The sequence below is a fragment of the Rhinolophus sinicus genome, chromosome 16 (genome assembly GCF_057876585.1).
Source record: "Rhinolophus sinicus isolate RSI-liver-muscle chromosome 16, RSI-T2T, whole genome shotgun sequence".
NCBI classification, from domain to species: Eukaryota; Metazoa; Chordata; class Mammalia; order Chiroptera; family Rhinolophidae; genus Rhinolophus; species Rhinolophus sinicus.
Genome location: NC_142516.1, coordinates 4,430,546 through 4,442,635, shown reverse-complemented (window position 1 = coordinate 4,442,635; position 12,090 = coordinate 4,430,546).

Below are 12,090 nucleotides of genomic sequence, written 5' to 3'. Positions count from 1 at the left end.
GAGACACACACACATCAGCTAGTACGCATGGTGACCGAGTGTGCTAACGTGCCATGAGCCGGGGAGCTGGGGCAAATCTGAGACGTCGAGTGCAACTGAGAGAAAACTCTGATTAGGGGCCTCCTGACTTCAGAGATGTTGAAATAGGTGTGTCTGGGAACACGGATGTGGCACAGAGGTGTGGGACCTGAGAGTGGTAAGGACAGGCTTTCCTATGTTAACTTTACAACCCCCTGGGACGGTGTGGCAATGGACGGTGGTCCAGTTGGTCCACGTACTCACCGACCCTTGGTATCTGTCGGTTTGAGTACTTCTGGTGGTTAAAACTGGGGCGGTATTTCAGTGTAGCTTTAATTTGCGTTTCTCTGAGGACTGGTGATGTTTGAGCCTTTTGTCTCCTTGGACAGCTCTCTGTTGATGGGCCTGTTCAAGTCTTGTGCCCATTTCTGTGCTGAATCGTCTTTTCGTGTCAGTTTAGAGCCGTCCTTGATGTATTCTAGGCGATCCTGTGTTAGATACAGGTATTGCATATATCCTTGCCCACTTTGTAACTTCCCTTTTCATGCTTAGTGGTGTCATCTGATGAAAAATTCTCAGTTTTAGTATATTCAAATCCATCTTTTCCTTTATGGATGATAATGCGTTTGTGGCTTAAGAAAAAATGTCCCTACTCCTAAGGTCATGAAGATATTTTCTTGTATTGTCTTCTACAAGATCTAGAAGCTTTATTGGTTTACTTTCACGTTGAGATCTGCCAGCCAGCTGGACTATTCCAAGGGTCCGTTTGTCTGTTCTTGTGCCACTGTCACAATACCTTACTGTGCTGAATAGGGACCTGCCTTGACATTGGGGAGGTCAAGTCCTTGTACCAACTGGAAGAGTCTTGGCCATTTAAAATCATTTGTATTGATAATAAATTTTAGAATGTTGTCGATTTTCACCAAAATACGGGCTGGGATTTTGACTGATTGCTTTAAAACTATGAATTTGGGCACAATTGACATCTTTACAGGCTATTTTCCAACAAACATGGTGAATTCCCTTATTTGTTTAGGTCTTTTATAAATTTCCTTTGATTTTCTAGTTTTTGTGCAGAAATGTTGTACATACAGAGGGTGCCCAAAAAATGTATACACATTGTAATTAAGGAAAAAACTATATTAAAAGTACGCTGATGGGAACCACTTTGAGCACCTCTTGTAATTGCAGACGTCAAATGTGACTTGGATTCATCTTTTGTTATTGGTATATATTGAATATTATAATTTTAATACAGTTTTTTCCTTTCTTAAAATGTGTATCAATTTTTTCGGCACCCTCTGTATTTTGTAGTATGCCTGGGTATTTGATTTTTTGATGCTATTATAAATATGATCATTTTTATTATTTGTTACTTGCTAGTATACAGAAATATAATTGATTCCTGATTACTGACTGTATGCAGCAATCTTCTAAACTTATTAACTCTGATAATTTATCTGTAGAGTCTGTTGAGTTTTCTATTTACACAATATTATCTCTGTGTAATGATTCTTGTCTCCCTTTCCAATCCTGACCCCTTTTGTGTGTTTCTCCTGACTTCCTGCGCTGGCCCCCTGCCTACCCCCCTCCCACCCGCCCCCCACCCCCGTCCCCCAGTACAAAGCCAGAGAGAAGGGCTACACTGGGCAACCTTATCCTTTCATGTCTCAGAAGGAAGGCTTTCAACATTCTGCCTCTTAAAAAAAAAGATATCCTTTTTCAGATTAAGGAATTAACTTTTCTAGTCCTAGTCTGCTAAGAGTTTATAAGAAAATCATGCATAGATATTGAATTTTATTAAATTACTGTTATATAGCTACTGAGAATTATTCTGCTAATGTGGTGACAACACTGATTTTCAAATGTTAAAGTAACTTTTCATTCCTGGAATGAACCCATCATGAGCAGGATGTATTGTCCTCTTTATATATTATTAGATTCCGTTTAATATTTTGGTTAGGGTTTTTGCATCTGTGCTCATGAGTGAAATTGGTCTGTAATTTTCAGTTTTGTTATGGTATCTGAGTTATGTTGGCCTCACCACCAGAGTTGGGAAATGCTTGTCCTTTTTTTTCTTTTTTCTTTTTGGAAGCGTGTAAGATTAGAGTTTTCTTACGTTTCTGAGAGAGGCATGTTAAAACTTCCCACGAGGATCACAGATTTGTCCATTTCTCCTTGTGGTTCTGTTGCCTTTGCTTTACATATTTTGAGGCTATGTAATTAGATGCATACAAATTTAGAAATTGTTACATATTTTGGTGGAATGTACTTTACCTATTTTCAACTGTGTCTGTGTAACTCTAGGAATGCTTTTTCCCTTCAAGTCAGCTTTTTCAGACTTTAATGTAGCAATGCTTACTTTTTGCAGTGCTGTATTTGCAGAGTATATCTTTTTCCATATTTTTACTTTGAATCTTTCTGCACCTTCAGATTTTAGATAGATACATCTTGTTAACGGCACATACATTTAAAAAAAATAGTCTGATAGACTGTTTTTTCAACTGGAGAATTTGCTCCATTTATTTAATGTTTAAAAACTATATTAGGGTTCCTCTATCTATTTGCTTTCTACTGATTCTACCAGTGTAGGCTTCTCTCTCTCTCCTTTCTCGACTTCTTTTAGAGCGATTATTTTTTATTCCATTTCTTCCTATTAGCTTGGCAATCAGACGTTCTTTTACTATTAGTGGTTCCCTGGAGATGGCAACTTGCATTCTGGACTTCTCGAAGTCCAATGCTTTTAGTACTTTTTTCTTCTTCCTAGATGATTCAGGAACTAATTCAAGAATACTCTCCCCTTATCTCCTTCCTGAGCCTGACACCATTGTTAGGGATTTTAATTCTTTGTATTTTAAACCTCATAAGACATCATTACACAGTTGATGCGGTTTGGGTTTATCCACACAATAACTGCTCTTGTTGTTCTCTCATGTTTGACCTCCCACTTGGGATTAATTTCCTTCTGCCTGAAAACACTGTTTTGTCTTCCCTTAGTGTAGGTCTGCTTGTGATGAATTGTTTTTGTTTGGCGATACCTTCATTGTTGAAAGACATTTTGAGAGAATGGAGACGTTTGCTTGGCGCTTATTTTCTTTCAGCAGTGGAGGTATTGTTCACCGATTTCTGTCCCAGTTGCTTCTGCTGAGGAGTCTAATTTCTGTACCTTTGGAGGTAATATGTCCTTTGCCTGCTTAAAGACATTCTTTTTATCTTTGGTTTTCGGAAGTTTCACTATGCCGTGCTCTGATGTGCATTCATTTTTAATGAGCCTGCTTGGGGTTCGTAGGCTCCTTGAATCTTGGGCTTAATGTGTTTCAGTCAAGCACCCATCAGGATGTAAAGTGTGGAGTCATTTGAACAGAGAGCGATTAATGGAAAGAGTGATTAACTCTGAGAGGGGCGTACTCTGAGGGTAAAAAAAGAATGCTGAAGTTGCCCTAGGGCTGACGGTGAATGCCCAAGGAAGGCAAAAGCGAGAGGGCCCGCGTCCCCAAGGCTGGGACTCAGAACTCATGGAGGAGCTGTGGTTCCGGCCCATTGCGGGGCAGACAGCCTCACTGGGTTGCCCAGACCAGAGCTGGTTCGGAGCTGGGTGAGCAGCAGCGATCCCGTGGAGGGACAGGTGGGCTGAGGCTGGAGGGTTGGGAGCCTGCTTGCCAACAGGGTGGCACAGGGCCTGGGGTGTGCAGTATCCATGCCTGGGGGACCACAGTGAGATGGTGGCCAGGCCAAGGCTGGGCTGCAAGCTGGCCGAGAGAGTGCACAGTGTGTGTGGGGGGTGCCTGCCTGGGGCTGACCACTGCTGGATGTCTCCACACCCGCCCCCAGCAGCCGTGCGGTCAGAACAAAGAACCGGGCACTACGTGGAACTACTTAGAACTGCTTTCACTGTTGGCAGCGTTCCCCCACTGCTCTCCGCTGACCAAACCCTGTGCTCGCTGCAAAGGGGAAACGCTCCGCAGAGCAGCAAAGAAAGGGTGGACTGTGACATCAGGAGCAAGACATCAATAAGGCACAATTTTGGAAAACTTACTGAGGTATAATTGACAAGATAAAACTCACTCATTTTTTAGTGTAAATGTACAGTTATGCAACCCGCACCATGATCACTTTAAAAAATCTCTGACACTGTCATGCAGGGTGTCATGCGGAGTCTCAGCTCTCACTCCCCGCACAAGAACACAGGATATGGTGAGGCCAAAAAGGAACACCCACGGAGCTATAGATAGCGGAGTCGTATCACTATATTCTCGCTGGTGGCTGGGTTGGAGACACAGGAAGCAGGAGCCACACGACCTGCAACCCGCCGTCCACTTCTCTGCCAACCAACCCACTTGCTAACTGCAATCCGCTTGCAGGCTCAGCCACGGCAGTTATATCAGTGGCCAATGGCTCACTGGTTACAGCTGATGGCCAACTAGTCACAGCTGATGGCCATCTACTACCCGAGCCAGCACCTTTCCATGTGAGGCCAAGAGCCTGGAAACTGCTCTCTGGGACTCTGTCCCCACATACTCCCAACCCAGATTCCTCGTGCCTGTTTGCAATCCTTTTTCCATCTTTAGATTTGCTTTTCCTGCACATTTTAGATAAACAGAAGCGTGCAGGGTGTAGTTTCTCGCATCCTGCTTTGCTCACATGTTTTTGAGATTCATCCATGTTGTACATTGTCAGTTCATTCTTTTTTATTGCAAAACAGTGTTCAATTGTGTGGAAATACGACGTTTGGTTTATCCTTTTAGTAGCTGACGGACAGCCAGACTGCTGTCACTGCTGACGAATAACGCTGCCGCTTGCGCTATTACACCCTGTCTGCTCCAGTCTCTCTCCTCCAATCACACTTAGGGCTCCTCAGCCCCATGTCTCGTTCCTGTTTCTGTCCACACTGTCCCCTTCATGCTTCATTCTGCTTGTAGCCCCTAATCTATCTCACTAATTCTGTTAAACATATTCACTGAGCCCTTAGTATCAGTTAATGTATTTTTTGGTTCTAGAACTCCCATTTGTCCTCTTATATTTCCCCCTTGTTTGCCCAAAGCCTCAACCCTGACTTACTCCTGGGATAGGGTAAGCACTGTGCCCCCACACCGACACCTGCTAAGTGCACGTCCCAGGCTCCGGGGGTCGGATTCTGTTGGTTGTTTCTGCCCTTTTTCTGTTCCTGCTTCTCACCTCCTTGTGTCCGGTTTTTTATTGTATCTGCAACATTAAAGGCACAGCGAGGCCGCGGCTGGTTAAGCAACTCCAGTGAGGCCGCACACGTGCTCCTGGCGGGTGCGCTAGGCACGGGCAGTGCACTTTCAGGGACTGACATGACGGGAAGCCGGCCCAGCCCGAGAGGCCCAGGATGCCTAGGTCCCCGTAACCTGGAGGTGACCCCCTTGTGTGAGTTCTGGGCGTTTTGTTTATCTCAACTTTTGTCACAAGTGCTGTAGAGCTTCTCACTTTTTAATGAAGTTTTTGTGGGGGCAGAGCCCCAGAAAGTAGTTTCCAGGCTCTCGGCCTCACATAGACAGGTGCTGGCTCAGGTAGTAAATGGCCATCAATGTGATGGGATGGCCATCAGCTGTGGCTAGTTGGCCGTCAGCTGTAACCAGTGAGCCATTGGCCACTAATATAACTGCTGTGGCTATGCTAGCAGAGAATGGGGGCTAGCAAGAAGATGGCGGCTGGCTGGCAAGCGGCGCAGTGAGGGTTGAGAATTGTGTGGCTCCTGTTTCCTGTCTCCAACCCAGCCGCCAGCGAGACTATAGTGGTATGACGCCCCATCTATGGCTCCGTGGGTGTTCCTTTTTGGCCTCACCGTGTCCTGCATTCTTATGTGGGGAGCAGGAGATGAGACCCCACAGGCCGCCCCGCACGACACATGGCGCAGCGAGCAGGGTCTACAGCACGACAGTTTTATTTTTTAAATTGAGGTATAACTGACATATATTAGTTTCACGTATACAGTGTAATTTGATAATTGTATATGTTGCAAAAAAATCACCACAGTAAGTCTAGTTAACTCCCTCATAATCGTTACCATTGTTTCCTCTGATGACAATTTTTAAGATTTACTCTCTTAACAGCCTTCAAATATGCAATACAGTATTAACTATAGTCATATGCTATCCATGAAATCCTTAGGACTCATTTTATAACTGGAAATTTGTACGCTTTGACACCTTTCACCCATCTCGCCCACCCCCCACCCTCTGCCTCAGGTGACCACCCATCTGCTCTCTCTGAGCAGTTTTTTCCTTTCAGATTCCAGATATAAGTGAGCTCACACAGTATTTGTCTTTCTCTGACTTAGTTCACTTAGCATAATGCCCTCAAGGTCCATCCATGTTGCAAACGGCAAGATTTCATTCTATTTTATGGTTGAATAATATTTGTTGTATATACACACCACATTTCTTTTTTATTTTTTAAAGACTTTTATTGGGGAAAGGGAACAGGACTTTATTGGGGTCCTGTTTATTGGGTGTGTACTTCCGGGACTTTTTCCAAGTCAAGTTGTTGTCCTTTCAATCTTAGTTGTGGAGGGCACAGTTCAGCTCCAGGTCCAGTTGTCGTTGTTAGTTGCAGGGGGCACAGCCCACCATCCCTTGTGGGAGTCGAACCGGCAACCTTGTAGTTGAGACCCTGCGCTTCAACCAACTGAGCCATCTGGCCACCCGGGAGCTGAGCGGCAGCTCATTGACTTCATTCTAGTTGCGGAGGGCGCAGCTCGCTGGCCCATGTGGGAATGGAACTGGCAGCCCTGTTGCCCAGAGCTCGCGCTAAAACCAACTGAGCCACCCGTCTGCCCGCACCACACTTCTTTATTCACTCATCCGTCGGGGAACACTTAGGTTGTTTCCATGTCTTAACTATTGTAACTAACACTGCAATGAACATGGGGTGGGGAGGTGCAGGTATCTTTTTGAATTAGTGTTTTCATTTTCTTCAGATAAATACCCAGAAGTGGAACTGCTGGGTCGTATGGTAGCTCTATTTTTAATTTTTGGAGGAGCCTCCATACTGTTTTTCCATACTGGCTGCACCAACATACATTCCCGCCAACAGTGCACCGGGTCCCCTTTTTCTCATCAACACTTGTCAGTCCTTGTCTTGTTGAGAAAAGCCATCCTGACAGGTGCGAGGTGACACCTCACTGTGGTTTTGATCTGCGTTTCCCTGAATGAGTGACATTTAGCATCTTTTCATGTACTCGTTAGCCACCTGGATGTGTTTTTTGTAAAAATGTCTGTTCAGATCCTTTGCCTATTTTTTAATCTGATTGTTTGGGGTTTTGTGCTATTGAGTTGTATGAGTTTTTAAAACTATATTTTGAATATTAACCACTTATCAGATATTTGATTCCCAAATATTTTCTCCCAATATTGCCTTTCATTTTATTGATAATTTCCTTTGCTGTTGCAGAAACTTTTTAGTTTCATGTCGTCCCACTTATTTTTGCTTTTGATGCCTTTGCGTTTGGTGTGAAATCCAAACAGTCATCGCCAAGGCCGATTCAAGGAGCTTCCTGTCTGTGTTTTCTTGTAGGAGTTCTATGGTCTCAGGTCTTACATTCAAGTCTTTAACCCATTTTGAGCTGATTTTTGTGTGTGGTGTAAGAGCGTGGTCCGGTTTCATTCTTTTGCATGTGGCTAATTATGTCATATATGGCCTTTAATATGTTGAGGTATGTTCCCTCTATACTCACTTTGTTGAGTTTTTAATCATAAATAGATGTTGATTTTTGTCAAATGCTATTTCTGCATCTGAGATGATCATATGATTTTTATCCTTCATTTTGTTAATATGGGTGTATCATATTGATTGATGTGGACGTTAAACCATCCTTGCACCCCTGGAATAAATCCCCCTTGATCGTAGTTTATGATCCTTTTAACATATTGTTGAATTCCGTTTGCTGATATTTTATTGAGGATTTTTGCATCTGTGTTCATCAGGGAATTGGCCTATAATTTTCTTTCTTGTGGCATCCTTGTCTGCTGTTGGTATCAGGTAATGCCGGCTTTGTAAAATGAGTTTGGAAATTTTCCCTCTGCTTCTGTTTTTTGGAAGAGTCTAAGAAGGATTGATATTAATTCTAAATTTGAATGTTTGGTAGAATTCACCAGTGAAGCCATATGGTCCTGGACATTTGTTCGTTGGGAGGTTTTTGATTACTGCTTTAATCTCCTTATTAATATTTGGTCTGTTCAGATTTTCTATTTCTTCATGTTTCAGTCTTGGTAGTTGCAGGTTTCTAGGAATTTGTCCATTTCTTGTAGGTTGTCCAATTTGCTTGCGTCTAATTGTTCATTGTGGTCTCATGATCCTTGGGCATTTCTGTGGTTTCGATTGTAACATCTTTCATTTCTGATTTTGAGTTTTCTTTTTTTGTGAGTCTAGCTAAAGGTTTGTCAATTTTATCTTTTCAAAGAATCAGCTCTTCGTTTCATTGACCTTTCCTATTGTCTTTTTAGTCTCTATTTCATTTATTCCTGCTTCTGATCTTTATTTCCTCCCCTGTACTAACTTTGGGCTTTGTTCTTTTTCTAGTTCCTTGAGGTATAAAGTTAGGTTGGTTTTTTTCCCCCCTTTTCTTCTGCTTCCCCCCCTGCCCCACTGCCCCACTCTGGTTCAAGCCGTTGTTTCTCAGTCTAGTTGTGTAGGACATAGCTCCCTGGCCCATGCTGGTATTATGAGGCTTGCGCTCCCCCTGGCTGAGGCAGTTGGTCACCGGTCATTAGTCGGCCACTCATAGCAGCTCACGTCAGCTGCTGGCTGCTGAGGACGGCTGCCGGCCACTCATGCTGGCTGCCAGCCACTCATGGCAGCACAGGGTAGCCGGCAGCAGCACACAGCAGCCCGTGGCAGCACACACCAGCCTCTGGATGCTCACGGCAGCCCTGCTCTAGGGAGAGCTATTGTTCACAATCTTAGCTGTAGAGGGTGTAACTCACTGGCCCATGTGGGAATCGAACCAGTGGCCTTTCAGCATTAGGAGCACGGTGCTCCAAATGCCTGAGCCACTGGGCCGGCCCCAAGAGATTTTTGTTTCTTGATGTAGGCATTTATTGCTATGAACTTCCCTTTTGTTGTAGCCCATAACTGTTGATATGCTGTATTTCCATTTGTTTCAAGATGTTTTTTAATTTCTTTTGATTTTTTCTTTGACCCATTTGTTGTTCAGTAGCATACTGCTGAATCTCTGACCTACTGTGAATTTTCCTGTAATTGATTTCTATCTAGTTTCATACTGTAGTGTCAGAAAAGATGCTTGATGTGATTTCAATCTTCTTAAATTTATTAAGATTTGTCTTGTGGCCTAACATGGGATTTATCCAGGGGAATGTTCCCTGTGTGCTTGAGAAGAATGTGTATTGTTGATTTTTGGATGGAATGTTCTGTATATTATCAGTTAAGTCCATCTGGTATAATGTATCATTTAAGGCCAATGTTTCCTTATTGACTTCTTTTTTTTAAAGATCGTTATTGGGGAACAGGATTTTATTGGGGAACAGTGTATACTTCTGGGACTTTTCCAAGTCAAGTTGTTCTTTCAGTCTTAGTTGTGGAGGGCGCAGCTCAGCTCCAGCTCCAGTTGCTGTTGTTAGTTGCAGGGGGTGCAGCCCACCATCCCGTGTGGGAGTCGAACCAGCAACCTTGTGGTTGAGAGGACGCGCTCCAACCAACTGAGCCATCTGGCCACCCAGGAGGTGAGTGGCAGCTCATTGACTTCATTCTAGTTACAGAGGACGCAGCTTGCTGGCCCATGTGGGAATCGAACCGGAAGCCCCATTGCCTAGAGCTCACGCTCAAACCAACTGAGCCCCCCTCCGCTCTCACTGACTTTTGTGACTGGATGATATAGCCATTAGCCATTGATGTAAATGGGATAGTCAAGTCCCCTGCTATTATTGTCTTGCTATCTATTGCTCCCTTTAGGTCTGTTGATATTTGCTTTATAAATTTAGGTGTTTTTTTTTTTTAATCTTTTTTTTTTTTTTTTTTTTTTTGAACAGGACTTTATTGGGGAACAATGGTCAAATTGTTGTCCTTTCAATCTTAGTTGTGGGGGGTTCTGTTCAGCTTCAAGTTGTTGTTCTTTCAGTCTTAGTTGTGGAGGGCGCAGCTCAGCTCCAGGTCCAGTTGCCGTTGCTAGTTGCAGGGGGCACAGCCCACCATCCCTTGCGGGAGTCGAACCGGCAACCATGTGGTTGAGAGGACAGGCTCCAACCAACTGAGCCATCCGGGAGCTCAGCGGCAGCTCAGCTCAAGGTGCCGTGTTCAATTTTAGTTGCAGGGGGCGCTGCCCACCGAGGAATTGAACTGGCAACCTTGTGGTTGAGAGCCCGCGCTCCAACCAACTGAGCCATCCGGGAGGCAGCTCAGCTCAAGGTGCCGTGTTCAATCTTAGTTGCAGGGGGCAGAGCCCACCATCCCTTGCGGGACTCGAGGAATTGAACTGGCAACCTTGTGGTTGAGAGCCCACTGGCCCATGTGGGAATCGAACCGGCAGCCTTCGGAGTTAGGAGCACGGAGCTCCAACCGCCTGAGCCACCGGGCCGGCCCTAAATTTAGGTGTTTAATGTTTGGTACATAAATATTTACAAATGTTGTATTCTCTTGTTGGATTATCCTTTTTTTCTATACAGGTCTCTCACTTCTTTTTGTTGGGTTGAATCCTAGTACCTTAAGACTTGTGATGCCTGTAAAAATGGGATCCTTTAGAAATTATGTTACCTAATTTTTTTTTAACAGGACTTTATTGGGAAACAGTGTGTACTTCCAGGTGTTTTTTCCAAGTCAAGTTGTCCTTTCAGTCTTAGTTGTGGAGGGTGCAGCTCAGCTCCAGGTCCACTTGCCGTTGCTAGTTGCAGGGGGCACAGCCCACCTTCCCTTACGGGAGTCGAACCGGCAACCTTGTGGTTGAGAGGACCGCTCCAACCAACTGAGCCATCTGGAGCTCAGCGGCAGCTCAGCTCAAGGTGCCGTGTTCAATCTTAGTTGCAGGGGGCGCTGCCCACCATCCCTTGCGGGAGTTGAGGAGTTGAACTGACAACCTTGTGGTTGAGAGCCCACTGGCCTTCGGAGTTAGGAGCATGGAGCTCTAACCACCTGAGCCACCGGGCCAGCCGTGTTTCCTAATTTTTTATTGTACGTAGGGACATGTTTAATTTAGCTGATTAGACAGCTAACCCCCTTGGTAGATTTTCTTAATAATCTCATAGTTATCTTGTTGCAGCTTTGGCTAGGATTTCCAGTACAACAATGAACAGACATGTTTGTAGTGGGGTCCTTACCTTGTTAAAATTTTAAGGGGAATGCTTTGAATATTTCACCAGTAAGTACAATGTTTGCATAGGATTTTGGAAGGTAAGCATTATCAGATTGAGGAAGTTTTTAATTTCTGGTTAACTAAGAATTTTTTGAAATAAAAATGACGAATCAGTGTTGCATTTTAAACAAAGGCCTTTCTGCCCCTGGAGGTGATTACGGGGCACCCTCCTCTGACCTGGCAACGTGCATTCAGGAGGCACAAGGCCATGTTGTGGATGTTTATAAACCCTGAAGTCTCAGTAGCTTGGCACAAGTTCATTTTTCATCCATGTAGCCCAGTGGGGGACAGTGGGGTGATCCCTGCCTGAGCTTCCTCCGCTTGGGGCTCTGCCATGTCAGGCCCTGGAATCTGCATCTCGGTGGGGAGGGCTGAGCATGGGAGCACGCACCCCCATTCTTGAGTCCCGAGCCCAAGGTGCCACCTGCCTGCTCTTCAGATCTCAGGGGCCTACCTGCAAGGGGCTGGGGCGCAGCCTTCCTTGCGCTCAGGAAGAAGTGCACGAGGTAGGGGCTCCCCGATGGGGGCCTAGCATATGGGGTCAAGTACACTTCCCAAGTCACTGGTGGCAGTCCATCCTTGTACTTGCGCACAAGCCCTGCCTTGGTCAGGAGCACTGGGGTTGCTAAGAGTACTTTAGAATTTTTACATCAGTATTTGTCTGTAATTTTCTTGAACTGTCCTTGTCTGGATTTGGTGTCAAGGCTGTATTCCATTCGTAAATGAGTTGAGAAGTGTTTCCCTTCTTC